The 16,461-nt window shown below is 47.8% G+C and overlaps 1 protein-coding gene across 2 annotated transcripts in view; it reads left to right on the top strand.

The window, feature by feature from the left end:
- SLC35A3 (solute carrier family 35 member A3) overlaps positions 1-16,461 on the top strand; it is a 643,323-nt gene that overhangs the window by 534,049 nt on the left and 92,813 nt on the right. The gene's annotated exons all lie outside the window — the stretch shown is intronic.

The following is a 16,461-nucleotide window of genomic DNA, read 5'->3' as shown; positions in this document are numbered from 1 at the left end:
TAAGCAAGAAGCCCACCTCAACGCCTGGTTCACCCCCCACCTTAAGGACCTTAGAAAGCAGAAACGAAAACTCCAAACCATCTGGCGTAATTCGCCCACTAACGACAACAAAGCCAAGTTAACCCAAGCTCCAAAACACTACAAGTCTGAAATCATCAACACCAAAAGAAATGTATTCAATGACAGAATTACCAATGCCAATTCGAATACCAAGGAACTATTTGCCATCCTCCGGGAAATGGAATCCCCTATCCAACCATCTGATACGGTCCCAAAGGACAAGATATGGTGCACTAATATACAGAATGCCCTATCAAACAAAATCTCCACCCTCCAACTTAAAATAACGAACAAAAAAGACGCCCTCTCTCTTACTGATCAACAACTGCCTCCAGCAACTGAACCTACCACTATCCCCCCTTTTACCTTTAAACCGATCTCCATCATCGACACTGAAAAGGCCACCCTCTCACTGAAGCCCTCTAACTGTAAGGGCGACAGCTGCCCAGCTCAAATAATAAAGGACGCTGCCAGAGACTTAGCCCCTTTCATCTCAAAGCTTATTAACTCATCCTTCAAATCTAATACAGTGCCAGCCAACTTAAAAGAATCCTGGGTCCTCCCCCTTCTCAAAAAACAAACCCTCGATCCTTCTATCCCGACTAACTATAGGCCCATTACCACAGTGCCCTTCCTACTAAAAATTATCGACAGAGTAGCCTATCTCCAAATTCAAGAGTACCTAGAAGCTAATCAACTACTAGGCTCGCGCCAATCGGGCTTCCGCCCGCTCCATGGCACGGAAACTGCCCTGATAGACCTCAAAACCAAAATTGAGGAATTTAAGGATAATGGGAAAACAGCGTTGCTACTCTTACTGGACTTGTCAGCAGCTTTTGATCTGGTGGACCATGCAGTCTTATGCAACCACCTCAAGCTGGCTGCCAACTTCACAGGAGACGCTATAGCTTGGGTCCAATCCTTTCTAGCCAACCGGACTATGAGAGTGTTCTCCTCCACTACCTGTGCTGACCCCATCCAAATCACATGTGGAGTCCCACAGGGTTCCTGTGTCTCACCCACTATGTACAATATCTTCACCAAGCCATTGTTCGACAAGTTGGACAGTCTGGGCGTCACCTACACTAATTACGCAGATGACACCCAGATCCTCATACCCCTTTCGGGCAACTACGAAGTGGACCTGGCTCTGGTGAACAAAATTTACATCCTCATTCAAGCATGGATGGCCACACATGGCCTCTGCCTGAACGACGATAAAACTGAAATCCTGCTCCTCGGTTCAGACCACAAACTATCCAAACTCACCCCGGACTACACCTCATTTAACATTGATAACAATACTATTAAGGTTATGCGCGAGGTCAAAACGTTGGGTTTTTACCTTGACTCAGCTCTCACCCTCAAAAAGCAAGTGAATTCCCTCGCCTCCTCAACCACCTACACGTGTAAACTCATCCGTGCCGCCAGACCCTTCCTGTCCAGTGCCAGGTGCCTCACCTTGCAACGTCCCTCACCCTAGTGGTAACGGCACAACCTGTTATAATGCTGCTCTTTTTGCGTTTAAACTTGATATTTTATATGCATTGTATCACCTACTGTAACCAACTACTGTTTTTCTGTAACAGCCTGTGTCAGGCTTTGTAACTAAGTTTCGAGTCCTCTTGTACTGCTGCGCCCAGATGCCCACGGGCTCGGAGCGCATTACCAAATAAATAAACAAACAAACAAACACTCAAATAAAGCACGCACTACAAACTCATCTCCCGGACATGAACAATATGCCTGATTACACCCCGATGGAACGCAACTTGATTCCAGAGCAGATCAAATATAAAGTCACTTCAACCATGTACAATGCGATCACCTCCTTTGCCACAAAGGAACTAGCTAGCCTCAAGGCCAAATGGGAACAGGACATAGGAGCTATACAACCAGAAGACTGGATTGGTGCACTGATGTACCCCAGGGAGGTTGCAATCTCATCCAGACTCCGGCTCGTCCAGCTTAAGATTCTACACCGAACTTACTACCCAAGATTGGCCCTCTTCAGGTGGAGTAAAGTCTCAGACTCACGGTGCCTGCGCTGTAAGCACGAGGAAGGCACCTCTTTTCACATTTTATGGGAATGCAACCGCATACAACAATACTGGCAGGCATGTTGCAACAAGCTAGCTAGGGTCTTGGTCAAAACAATATCAAGAGAACCAAAGCAGCTATTGCTGGGGGTGGAGGACGAGAGTGATTTGTCAAGATATGAAAAATTATTTCTTTCAACCGCTACGGCAGTACTCAGAAGGAACATTGCACATCTATGGGGCTTGGAAGTCACTCCCAATTTCGACCAGTGGGTTACGGATGTGGACATATGCACCGCAATGGAACACCGGGTGTACACCGCAAGAGGTTGCCCTGACAAAGAAAGTAAGCATGGCAAAAATGGGAATGCTTTCACTGACTCTGCCATTGCCCAACCAGGTACACACACCTGTGAGAATAGTTCAAAACAGCAAAACGCCAATGGAGCATTGTGCAACACTGCCAGTGACTCGGAGTCCAAGTCTGGTTTATTGAAGGCCAAGGTGCAAGGGGTGTTGGGGGGAACACAGAGAGTTTATTAGTAATTGTACCGTTTATAATGTATGTGGAAAATCAATAAAGATGTTTAATTTAAAATAAATCAGAAAACTCCTAAAAAACTGGCTCTTAAACTTGGAACTGGACGAAAACCAATGATTAACACCCACACCGCCACCGCTCAATGAACACTTTAATGGCATGACAAATGGCAAGACGAGGGACTAGGCCAAACCACGACGAAGTGCAGGGAAGTAGCAAAACCTCCGAAAGGGAGGGAGACCAGGTGCCGTTCCCTTAGGGGGCCCTACCGGAAGCAAACAAGAGAGATATGACCAACCTAAGTTGAACTACAGAGGGCATACAAATTAAAGGGAAAAGAGTGGCGACCTAACAGATAAAGCCCAGGGCCCAGGGAGATCAAGGGCACAGAGAAGAAATCTCCCCGCCCAAAAGGGGCCCATGGAGATGATGGTGGCTGCACACCAGGATGTACCAGAGGACAAAGCGATGTAGACATCCATTAGTCTGATAGTGTGCGGTATAAATATCCTTTAACATAACATTGTCTGATGAAGAGTAGCGTGCATGAGAGAGCCTTAATTTCACTGCGAAACAGGCATTTTTAGCAACTGGACTAGAAGTCTTCCTTTCCTGTGCCGATTTATGTGAGCAGTCATGCTCAGTCATGACTGGACATTTGGTGGCCAAGGAAGCAAAATGATCTTGTTGCAAGGCTTCAGCACAGTGCCTATCCAAGGTCCTTTACAGGCTCATCTCCAGCTCAGGAACCCTACATACAGTATGGCCCAACACCCTCACTCCTCCTTATTCTGCGTGACTCCCTCATTGAGTATTTCGAGAAGAAAGGCTTGGGTGCACACTTTGTAGTGAAGCTGTTATCCATTCCTTTGCTTCTTCTTTCCCCATCCACTTTGCTGGCCCTGCATCCACGCTAAGCATGTTCACCTCTTTTTTTTTTCCTACCACCAGTTTCCATGACCTACTGGCCATGAGCAACAGCCCTGCAGAACCCCCATCCCCTGCTCTTGAAGGAAATTTTGTACTAAGCCATGAGAGTAGAAATTGTTGCGCTCACCTCCCATTGTTTGAATCGGGAACTTCCTTAGAAAAACCGACAATTTTTTTATGCAACCACTACTCAAGAAACTGGTGACCCAAAAAACTCCAGACCTATTGTAAACTGCTTTTTCCTACGATACTCATTTAGGCAGTTGTTTATAAACAGCTAATGAAGTTCTCAGAGGCCAAAAATTTCTTATTAAAGCACAGGCTGGCTTCCACTCACACCGATGGACATAATCGCCACTCATCACCTGTGACGACCGGGAAGCAGGCATGGACTGAAGGACTGCTTGCATGCCTCTGGCAATGGCAGAATCTGGGCTATTATATCCTCGAAGGCAAGGAGTCATTCTCAGGTGCCTGGTTTTTCTTTCCTGACTAGGCCGAAAAGACAGAGTTGTCAGGGGTGTCCCTCCTTCCATACAGGGAACCTTGGAAATCAAAATCAGACTGTACAAGGAAGAGATATTGTCTGGTGGAAAGGTTCTGGGGTCTGATTCAGTAATGGTCTGTTTAAGCATGATGCAGTCCGCCTATTTGTCTTCTTGAGTAGATGGCAGTTCAATTTCTTCTGGTTTCTCCACCCCTTGTGTGAGGTAATTCTACCCCTCAGCATTGAGGGGGCAGTGTCCTTTACACTCTTCATGAGAATAATCCAACTGGTAGTTCTGCTAGTCATCAGTTCAAGTGTTTTGACGAACCCAAGTCGCTAATGTTTAAAGCTGAGGGGAGCAAGTGGGCTTTCCTGTTTGTGTTGGTAAAGGTGGCGGTTTACAAGAGGGCGCCTCTCCCATAGTGGTCCTAACCTTATCCAGGCTTTATAGGCTTTACATTCCTCATCTCTTCTCTGCTTATTCCTCGGTTTTTCTTCTCATAATCCTCCACAATTTGTTGCAGTGATCGGAGGGATTTGAGCAGTGTACTAATTACCTCTGGTTCTGCTGAAGTTCTAATAGAGGACATGGGTCTCATGTATATGTAACTTACTCCTGGCCTCCATGTCTTCATCAGAAGGATCGTCGTCCATTCTCTGGCCCAAGTTAGCGTCGGGAGGCCTGTTTTCTACATAATGGGAGGTAAAGTCAATGGCATAGGCTGTCCTATGTACAGGAGGACTGCTGTCAACGAGAATGGCTTGTCTACTGCTGTGGACGTAGCCGGTCCCATCTGCCCCATTGACAAGGGTTTCTTTGTGGAAGGTTGTGGAGAAGTCTTTTGCAGGTGTGGTTGGCAGAAACACAGTGGTTGATGGAGATCTTGTGGACAGCAATGGCTGTGCATCCATTAGCTAAGGCACGAACGAATTGGCCCTCCTGGATAAATCTGCCAACAGTGGGGAGTGGTCTTTTCTATCAACAGGAGAGCCCAGTACAGTGCTCTTTCTTGAGGCACTGTTCCGACTCAGTGTCCACCTGTACAGAAGGATCTTTTAGATAAAGCTTGGTGGTGCCACAAGGAGCTTGAGTTAAGTCAGAGCCTTTCATCCTTTTTTCCCCAGAATATCTCATGAAAGTGATCCCTTTTCTTGCAGGTGCATTTTGAATGACTTTCCATCACACCTTCCAGTGCCCCAGGGGAAGTTTGAGTGGATGCATCACCACAAGAGGAAATTGTGCTTTCACTTAAAGGAGCGAAGTCTATTATCCATCACAGGTTTATGGGAAACCTTCTGGTAACATCCCACTTTTTAGGTAAATAGTCATGGTGGAGACAAGCGATACGCTAACCATGAGAATCCTTCAGGAATATGACTTTCTTATTGTATTTGTTGTACTCTTTAAAGAGCCATTTTCCTTTCTTTATTTTTTTTCTTCCATTTTTTTTCAGTCCTGACAGGGTTTTTGAATGTCCTACCATCAGGCAGGTCCCTGCGTAAGACAACAATATGTAGGGCTGGGAAGACAAAGCCCACCAAAAAAACCGTCTCTTACAAATTACAAGAAAACAGTAAAAGCAAAGCTTTCCTGGTCAAAACTAGAATACAACCTGGAGCACAGTAGGACTCTTGTGTACACAATGTGTAGTAAGAATCTGAACATGGCTCCCCAGAGGGTACCCTCAACCTCTCTCCCGCTTTGGTCAGTGGGGTGGAAAAGGACCAAATGGACATAATGGTGAGACTGATAGGCTGTAAGTTCAAGAACTTTTGTTACTGCTGTGCATTTATGCTTTTCCAGCCTGACGAAGGGGAATTATTCTGAGCGTGTGAAACTTGGAAAGTTTCCCTTTCTGGAGAGCCGCTGTTGCAAGTAAGACACTTGTTTTTTTCTCCCTTCCCCAGGCCTCCCAATGTAGTTACACATCTAGCTGTCATCCTATATGCAGATCTCCCCTTAGCGCTTTAGACCAACTTGATGGGCAACGTTTCATTTATCCTTATGAATATTTTTCCCTTTTTAAAGCTTTGCTCACAAAATACTTTCTCATATCTCTATTATTCTGAAGGCCTCTATTTAGGAACCCCTACATTCTTCCTTAAACCGTATCCTTGCCTTAACGTGGCTGACACGTGTCTATCTTGACCCTCTCTCCATATCTCACGAGGCCTGAGAATTGCTAATTGGATACCAGTCGCTAACATATTCTTCTGGGTCTTGTGCATCATTCAACATGCACTTCAGGACATCAGCCATAAGTGCTAACAGTACAGTGCGCCCAATTAACGACCAAGGCACGACCTCTGCTTTAAATCTCAGTCCGAACTGCCAAGCTCTGGAACTTACTTACTATTTGGATCTTCATCTTCTAGGACCACATGACTTTTTTGGGAAATCCCTTACATTTGGGCTCCTCAAGGAAGTCATCGACCAATCGTTGGTTTCTGGAATGCGAGGATATTTGACAAAACTCAACAGCAACACTCCCTGCAATAGAGGCAATTTTGCATCAGCTGTCATGCCACTGAATTGTTATTGTTATTGTGCATTTGTATAGTTCCTTATGTACCATTGTTATGATCTCAAAGTGCGTGTGGGTTGAACGCCTTTGGGGAAAGTATTCCATATCAGTGGAGAGAGTTGGTGTAGTCTATAGTGCTTGGGTGGACTCTTTGTGTGCAGCCTGGGTGGTTGGCGCGTAGGTAGCCGCATTCTAACATACGGTGTGGGGCAGTGGTTGTGAGAGATCAGTCGAATGTGAGCAGCAGGGAAGATGGTCTCTGAGTCTGCATTCTGGCGGCCAATGGCATGTGTAAGAGATTTAATAGATTTATGTGTGCAGCTAGACCCATTTTTTACGTGGGGTATAGCTGCGTTTTATCAGGCAGTTGAGGTGTTCATGGTTTGTAGTGTAGGTATGTGTGCAGCTAGGCCGAAATTGATTGAGGGGTATAGCTGCGTTCTATTGTTTGTTGGTGTAAAGTGGAGAGTGAGCATATTGGTGTGAGTGATGAGTGATAGTGCTTACTGTAGGGGGTCTCTGATTCTGATTACTTTCAAAGCCCAATGTGCATGCTGTGTCTGTCCTGGATGTTCGTGGTGGAGGATCTTTGAATCGGATTCTCTGGTTGGAGCGGGTATGTTATGTTGGCCCAGTTGGCAGATCCTTGAAATCGGTGACTCCGTTTTAGGTGTCAGAGGTTTCTGGGTCCCTTGTCATGGTTTATGGCGGGGTGGCTGGGTTGACTGGTTGGCATGACGGAGGATATAGATGTGAAATCATATCGTAGGAATGTGGTCTCATCGAGGCAGGGGTGCCAGAGATCGGATTGGGCGGAGGCAGTACTGCATAGCTTGTATTCAGCTTCAGGAGGGTAGTTTGTAGCCTTATTGCTTGCCTGATTTAAGCATTTACCGCTTTGTAGACCAAGTGAGGGTGACATGATAAGGCTATGTTTGAACCATAGTGCTTTAGGGTTTGCAGCAGAGGCTCTGTGGGTAGATTCCCAGTATGTGATGGTGGTTTGCGGGATAAGTATCAGCGGCAGTAAATTTGGTAAGAGCCGGTCCCGTCAGATTTGCTGTAAGGGTTGCAGATTCAGCTGGGAATGCAGCGGTGCGGAGACTGCGGATTTGGCAGAAAGACAGAGGTTTGTTTCTCTTGTGGGCGGCGGGGGGGTCCTGTGATTCCTTATGGGAAGATAGTGATAGTGATTAGGCTTAGTTTGGTGCTGCTGAGCTATGGTCCCCAGGATGATATATACAGACAGTCATTTTATGGTCTTAGAGGATCAGGTCTGGATGAGATGAGCATGTCAGGGCGAAGTATTCGATTAATAGTGGCCTATGTAGTCAGGCAAAGATGCTGAGAGTCAGCAGCTGCATGGATGCACAAAGTAACATGCAAGAATGAACATGCATGCATCCCGTAAGGACTCAGCTGGATGCCCACTTGCCAATCGTGCATTTATTTCCAACAGAGACCCACTCGACGCACCACAATCACAGAACACCTCTGGCCATCCTAAGACATGCGCTGCTGCCATAGAGGACACATCTTTACTCTACTGTGTGCCTCACACCCAGGCACATCACCTGCCTGATCCTTCTGACACAGTGAATGCAGCTTTCTCCTTTCAGGTGCCTTTTCCAGATAAACGGGCACATCTTTGATGCAGCTACACACACTTAGTACCACAATCGAAGTGCGCCATAACCCAGCAACTGTACACAACACGTACCCTGAGCCCTGTACGAATGCCTCCAGCCACACAATGCCCCCAGTCCCCATTGTGATGCTGTAAATGCATTGGAAGGACAGGGTCTCCCTGTCCTTGTCCTGTAGTCCTTTTTCATTTGTGTTCTGTATTGTTTTCTGCCCAGGAGTCCATATGGGACTCCTGGCAGTGCAGCTCTTCTTGTTTTTTGGTTTGGTGTACAGACCCATGGGATACCCTTATGGCACCCATGGGTGGGGGTGCAACCCTGTGCCCCTAGTGTATGTTTTTGGGCACCTGTGTGTGGCCCATAGATCAGGGTATGGGCTGGTGGCAGCTCCATGCTGAATTTGACAGGTGCTCTGAGTTTCCTCCATTTTGGGATATCCAGGCCCTGCCATTGGAATCAGTTGATTCCTGATAGATGACAAGATGGCCCCTGTGGCCTCTTGCTTTCTGTTGCCTGTTACCTTGTTTCCCCAAAGTCCTGGGAAGCCCTCACTTTGTCCCTTCCCCCTGACGGGCTGTTGGGTGAAAATTCCATATATGGTATTGTTGTGAAGTCCAGGCCAGACTGGCTGGAGCCTTCCCAGTGACTGTTGTGGGTACACCCTGTGGGTGGAAACTGGGTGAATGGAGTGTGTGACCAATATGCACTTCTTGTTGTGGATGTCTGGTTTCTGGTATATGACACAATGACTGAGACAGCCCTGCCCAAAACTGGTATGAATGCAGTGTGTAGTGTTGAATACCTAGGTACTTGTCCCAATACACATTCCTTGTTGTGAGTGTCTGAGAGGGAGGAGTATGGCCTGAATGCACTGTATGCCTGATTGGCTGACTGACTGCATGAATGCCCTTCTGTATGATTGGCTGCTGAGTGTGACCCAGCAGTGTGGATGAGAGACAGACTAGTATATCTGGGGACCTCCCACCACTGGAGATTGTTCAGAAGCTGAGTTGACACTTGAAGAGTAACTGAAACTACTTATCCTTGACACCAAGCTGGAAGAAGAAGAACTGCTACTGCATTTGTTTCGACCCGATCCGAAAGCTGTGGAGTTCATCAAGGACTGATCCGAGAGAGGACCTGGTTAGGCGCGCTCTTCCCATGCTCCAGGGGACCATTGAGCACCGCTAACCTTCGCCGAAGCTCCCTGGAAGTCAGACCCTCGAAAGGCTGCCGACCGGAGACGGGGACCACCGAGGAGAAAGAAGTAAAGCACCCAGACATCGACGGCATCGAAGTCCATTGCTGTCGACCAGGGTTCGGAGTATCGCCGTAACCGCTGGAGGCCCGTCGAAGCCGGGTTGCCCAGAAGAGGGGACCGCTTGACACCGTGCCGCCGACGACTTGAGCCGCACGCTCCTTTGTCTAAGACTTTTGATTCACGGATGCGCTCGTACGCACCGCCGCCCGCCTTATCCTGCCGGAGAAGGCGAAGCCATCGACGTGACGAGGAGCATCCGCCGGTGGGTATCCCGCCACCCAAAGACCATAAAGACTTCGACGACTCGACGCCCTTGTCGGGCCACATTTCTTCAGAAACTCTTTGCGGTCCTGAAGCATCAAACACTGAGGTGCCCCGCACACCTAATCCTCGCAGGACGTCGCCGACAAGCACCGCCTGGATCGATGCTGTGGTTTCGGCAACATCAAACTTTTTATCGACACCGTCGATGCCAAGTTCACCTTCTTCGACGCCTCTTGACGATCCGTGGCTCCTGCTTTAAAGGGAGTCACTCAAGAAGGATCCATCGACGCCTCATCGAAGAACTCTGCTCTACCAGGTACATTGGGGGGTAGAAACCTTATAGAAGGAAATAAGACTTATAGAACAATATATGGACTGGGCTTGTGATATATCTTTAATTTACAGGTTGCCCATGTGGGGGGATCTCCACACAGAATTGTGCCTAGTTGGTAGGGGTCAATATTCTGCCCATTGTTCTAACCAACTGCTTACCTCCTATATCTATTGTTGGTTACTTTTATTCCTTGATCTGTGAGACATTTGACCAGAGTATAGTTGATGCACTTTAATGAGATCTGATAATAATTGTGGTACCACTTTAGAACTGTATATATTTGCCATTGTGGATTTTCTGAGCACAAAGTGAGTTATTGTGATAGTGTACATAACCTTGAATATTAATTATATAAAGACTGTGTTTTAACTAATACAGTGTGTGGACACTTTGTGGGGGCTTGGGGACTACACTGTACTTAAGAACCAGCCTGCTTCACCTCCTGAGAAGCTAGGCCTTGATTGCTCGACCAGCGCTACCCTATAGAGAATCTTGGCTGGGGTCATTTGTGCCTCTCCTCTGCCATATAGAGAGCAGGAGTACAGACACACCCCTCGAGTCTTTACACCCATCTTGCAATGCTCCTGGGCAAGCCAAGAGCGAAAAAGGCCATGTAGAGTTTTTTCATGCTTCATGGTATTTCTACTGTTCGAGTCTTGCCCTTCTTCTGACATATTAAAGGTTTTTTGAGTTGTGTGCTGCGGAAATGTCCAAAAAGACTGTATCCATTTGTACGAATGGTACAAAAGACCGAAAAAGGCCTGTACCATTCGTACGAACGGGAACATTGCAAACATGAGGAGTAGGGGTTGCGGGGGTGTCTCCCACTCATCTTGTTCAGCATTTTTGGATTCAGGGGTTGAGGGGGTGTCCCCCAGATAGGGGACACCCCTATTAAAAAAAAAAAAAAGAGAAAAAAGAGAAAAAAAAGAAAAGAGAAAAAAAAAGGGAAAAGACCTTGTGGCGCCGGTTCCCAAGCATATAAGTGAATGGAACCCTTGTCGCAGGGAGCTGGCGGCACACAATGAGTTGTGCCACCAAAAACAAAAGGCAAGTAAAGGGGGGAGGATTTGTGGGGTATATTTGGGGAGGCCTTTGCTTTGGATTGTTTGACCATAGCGGTCAAGTTAGCTACAGTCTTTTCGGCCGCAAACTTTTCCGTTACGGGCACAAAATCTGTGTGCTGCATGGCCAACAGGTAGCTAAAATCGGCCACTCAGGCACCCTACACAGCCAATGGTCTCTTGTTTGGTCTAAGTTTGGGAGGATTTCACTGCAGATTTGTAAGGTAAACTATACATCTTGTTGCATGCTTTCAACATTCTCACAAGGAGGCCTGCCAAAATATTTCTCAGGCTTTGCCAGAGGTTCACCATGCCCGACCTATTGGAAAAAAATATAAACCCCTTTTCAAAAGAAGATTTGAAACTAGTATTGCCTGCTGAATGCCTGAGAGAGGTGTACTCCTCCAGGTAATTCATGTTCCTAACAAAGAAGCATGATAAGCAGCAAGACCAATGACATCTCAACAAGTGGATCAAAAGAGCATGGTCCTTAGGGGAGGGTGTCCCGGAGGCTTTCGCAGCCTTCTATGAGCAGTTGTATGCATCAGAGGGTTCCCCCGAGGAACATGAGGTGGGGACCTACCTGGATACTATTGACCCTCCCACACTCTCTGAGGAGGAATTCTCGGCACTGGACGCCCCCATAACGGAGGAGGAGGTGAAAAAGGCAGTGGCGCGGTTACCGATGGGGAAGGCACCGAGGGGGGTGGCTTCACCTCTGGGTTCTATAGAGCGTGTCTCCCCGCCCTGCTCCCTTTCTTGACAAAGCTGTTGAACCATATACTCGATTCACATAGAGCACCAGAATCATTCTCCCGTGCTTTGATTACTATGATTCCTAAGGAGGGCAGAGACCCTGGGAACTGTGGTGCATATCGACTGATCTCTCTCATCAATACGGATGCTAGGTTATATACTAGGGTTATCGCCACGCAATTGGAAGGGTATATGCCGAGCTTGATTCACCCGGACCAGGAGGGATTTACTATGGGGCGGCAGGGAACAGATACAATGAGGAAGACACTACATCTTATGCACGCTTCTCGGGACATAGGGGGGGGACCCGTCACTTCTCTCAATAGTTGTGGAGAAGGCCTTTGACCGGGTGGAATGGGTTTTCTTAGGGCCGTCTTAATTACATTTTGTGTGGGGAGAGGTTACTACAAGGGGTTCTAGCGGTGAATACATCCCCTATGGCTTTGGTAATGGTGAATGGGGGGTTCTCAAGGTGGTTCTCGCTAGGAAGAGGCATCGGGGCAGGGATGCCCCCCAATGCTGTATGCTCTGTCAATAGAACCCCATGTCCAACAGATTAAGGATGACCCAGGGGTGCATGGCATTGAAATGGGAGGGCTGGAATATAAGGTTACGCAGATGACATGATGCTGAACTTGAGTGAGCCCCTGACTTCCGTTCCAGCGGTCCTGCAGCTGATAGAGCAGTGTGGTTCTAGGGCGGGGCTGAAGATTAACAGAGAGAAGTAGGTACTCTTTCCCCCGGATAGGGGTAGGGATGGGGACATTGAAAGGTTTACCCCACTCGGGCTGGAGGTTAATGTGACCCTGATGCAACATTTGGGTGTCAATCTCACGCAGGATTTGGATGGCCTATACAAGGCTAACTTCTCTGCCCTGCTGCAGAGAATACACAAGTATTGAGAACAAGTAACAGATTGACTACCCCTCTCTAAATGTCCTGTATGTTCAACAGGGTCGGGTGTGGAGGGGCTACCTTATTGATAGATCGAACCAACACCTGGGTGAGGGCAGTTACATGAGCACTAAAGTTTTCATACAAAATACATTTATCTTTAATAATTCTTCATAAAAACATGTTAAAAAAAACATTTCAACATTGGATCTTTTGATCATCATTCATACCTTTCGCACCGTAAATTCATACAATAACGGGGTAAATCAAAATTTGAATCTTCTTTAAGCATAACAGTTGGTCATATATGCATGGATGACATAGGAAAAATATATTAGATTTCCCTTTTCCGTCGACATATGTTTTGGCCTTTTGAAGTGTACCACCTTTGTCTTGGGTGGTCGCTAATTGTAATGTTGGGCCATCTTCAGGACATAGATTAGTGATTCTGGAAGTTTAGGTTCGTTCCCCATTAATAGATTCAGTGATCTGTTGTCCATATGCTGTACTTTAGGACATCTGAGCTTAAAGCACTGGGTGTTCAATAGTAGCATCCAGTAACTAGTTTCAGTGATTGACATATCAGGCTGTATTATTTAGGTAGGTGAAAACCGCACTTGTACAGCTTTTAAATTAGAAAGGCGATTCATGAAGTGTTCCAGGCGCACAAGATCACAACACTGAATGTGTCAAAGGCCACTGGGGCACTAGCAGGGTGGTTTTCATGTTCTTGTTTGGGTTGTAAAACTCACACTGCTCCTTTTAGGAAGGGATGGGTGAAGAAGCCAACATCAGGATTAGCTTTAGGACCTTATCATTTAGTAAGAGAGACTGCTCCTTGTAACCCCCTCTATGTCGCTGGAATTTTTAGACTACTTCCGATATGTTTAGGGTTCAGTTTGCAGGTCTGCAGAGTGAGTGCTTCCACTGCACCCGAGAGCCACTTATCTGGTGTGCCAAAAGCATGCATTCCATGTGCTAAGTGAGAACCCTCATTATTTTGGGTAGGTTTGCACTCAGTACGGATTCCAATATATCCTCGTTTTTGCTTGGAAAACTCTGCTCCACAGATGAAATGATATGATATGGCATTTATAACACGCCTATACACAAGTGTTTCAAGGCGCAACAAGGCAAGGGCAAGGGAGGGGGAACAAAGGGAGGACAGACAGCGATCCTATTAGGCCAGGTGTCATTCAGATCGCGCAAGTGCATGGGATGGGTGGGAAGGACCGTGCAGTACAAGGGAATAGATAATAGCAATAAGTGGGGTAACTGCCAGCAAGTGGCAAGTGCAAGGGTAAGTGCAGACATCAGGTGTCAAGTGCTGGTAGGGAGATTGCAGGGATAAGAAACAGGCCCCAAGTGCAGGGGTTGCCAGGCAGGAAGTGCAGGTGTGTGAGACTGGTGGGGGGGTGCCTGGGCTCGAGATCAGAGGGTGTCCAGGTAACCAGTGCAGATCAGGTTAAAGCCAGGAGGTCAGCAGGGGAGGGGAGGAGAAAAAGCAGAGGCAAAGAGAAAGGTTTTGAGGTGCTTCCGGAACCGGAGATGGTTCTCCTCAAATTTAAGGGTGTCATGATTCCTGCCCCTCATGTCCCCAGCCCTCCAAGATGTCAGGCTGGAGCCAGGCCATGATCACCTACATGGCCCTCAAGGGCCTCTCCATCCCTCCAAAGACCCACTTGGAGTCAGACTTGGCGCTTGTGGCACCAGACTCACTCACTCCCATAGGATAACATTGGGGATTGGACTTGTAGTGCATTGATGGGGACAAGATGGATGCCCCACATTTTTCGGTTCCCAGAACTGCATATGCGGTCTAGTCTTTTGGGTGTGGTTCAGCCCAGAGACACCTGGGATACCCAGAGACTATGCAAGCCACACCCAGGCTGAGAAACATGCTTTGCACTTTCTGCACCTGCAGCGTGACACTCACCGTGTTCGGATCGCTCTCCAGTAGTCCTGCATCTTTCTTCTGCGCTCAGCTCCTGCAAGAACAAGAACACTGTTAGGAACAGCCTTACCTTGCGGTGCTTCTGCCCATCATTCATCACTCCTTCTGTTCTGCGGGCATCTTCGGCGGTGTCATTCCCATCCCGGCACGCCGCTTCCTAAGGAAAAGGGAAAAGAACAGAAAAAAGGCATTAGTAAGCATTCTGTAAATCTTCGCTTATTTTTAAATACTGTACGAGCTTTAAACGCTTACCTGAATCCCAGCCGCTCTGGGGGAACTCTGTCTCTGGAACTTCTCATCCATCTGCAAGAGGGAAAAGACACTCCAGGTTAGCGTGGAAACATCTAGAGGCGCCGCATACCGCGCTTACCCACCGCATTTATTCTTCATAACCGGCATCCACGCTGAAAACGTTGCGGCACCTAAAAGACACAGAAAAAGAACTCAGTTCAATGCAAATACAAAAGGGGTGCATCGCGCATCGCGCTCTCACTCACCTTCAGCGCTACTCATCTCAGCAGCACGCCGCCATCCCCGGACGCCGGCCATTATCTAAGGAAGGAAAGGAACGAAGTTAGAGAACTGTTCAAAAGACTCATTATACTTACCTGTCGGACTCTTGCCAGTGAAGTAACTAGGCAGCAACGAGCCTGCATCAATCAACGTGCCCCTGCGCTGAAAGCAGGACGGAGAGCACACTATCCAAGAAAACAAGGTGAGCTGTGGATCAAAGGGAAGGGTTGGACCCCGGGGAAGAAGGGGTTCAAGCACACAGAGACAATAGGGAGTTAAACTCTACCAATCCTGTGTTTCAGGCCCAGTCTCCAGTTTAATAGCCTCCAGGGAAGGGTTTGAGGTTGTAAGAGGTCAGAACAGGCTGAGTGATGTCCCAGTGGATACCAGGTGAGCGTTACAAAGGGATGCAGGGAGGCTGTTCCAGAGGGAGGCCCAGCTGAGGAAGGAGATCTACCACCAACTCATTGCTTGGAGAAGCGACTGACCCTGAGGGAGTTGGAGGCGGCTGAGCGAAGAGCTCGAGAAGGAAGATATTTAGGAAGAGAGAGTTGAAGGTATTGAGGCCCCGTGCCCCAGAAGGCCTTGTGGACAATGCAGAGGGTTTTGAACTTAATCCTTGCAGCCACTGGGACCCAGTGCAGAGATTTCAGTCCTGGAGAGATACGATCCTTGGGCTTGAGGCCAAGGACAAGTCTTGCAGTCCTGTTCTGGATGAGTTGCAGAGGGCGGAGAGTAGAAGCAGGCAGATTTAGAAAGAGGCTGTTGCAGTAGACCAGCCTAGAGAGAACCAGCGCCCTGGAGACGGTGAGCTTCTGGGGGAAGCAGAGGAAAGGAAGAATACCTTTGAGGAGGTGCAGCTGGTAGTGTGACTTCCCAGAGACATCAGAGATGTGAGGGGAGAAGGAGAGTGTGGAGTACAAGATGCCCCCAAGGTTTTTAGCCTTGCAGGTGAGAGCAGGAAGAGGGCCAAGAGAGGCCAGCCAGAGAGTGACAGGAAAGGAGGAAGTGGGAGTGCCGATGAGGAGAATCTCAGTCTTACTGGCATTAAGGCAGAGGTCATTGGCGGCACACCACTCCTGGATAGCAGACAGACAGTCAGAGATGAGGGAAGGAGAAGAGGTGGCTGAGGGTAGCCTGAAAATGAGCTGAGTGTCATCCGTGTAGCACTGAAAGTTGGGGCAGCGAGCATC

Source organism: Ambystoma mexicanum, chromosome 1q (genome assembly GCF_040938575.1).
Source record: "Ambystoma mexicanum isolate Mex_15411 chromosome 1q, UKY_AmexF1_1, whole genome shotgun sequence".
Classification (NCBI taxonomy): domain Eukaryota; kingdom Metazoa; phylum Chordata; class Amphibia; order Caudata; family Ambystomatidae; genus Ambystoma; species Ambystoma mexicanum.
This window is presented reverse-complemented; position numbering and strand designations above follow the sequence as displayed.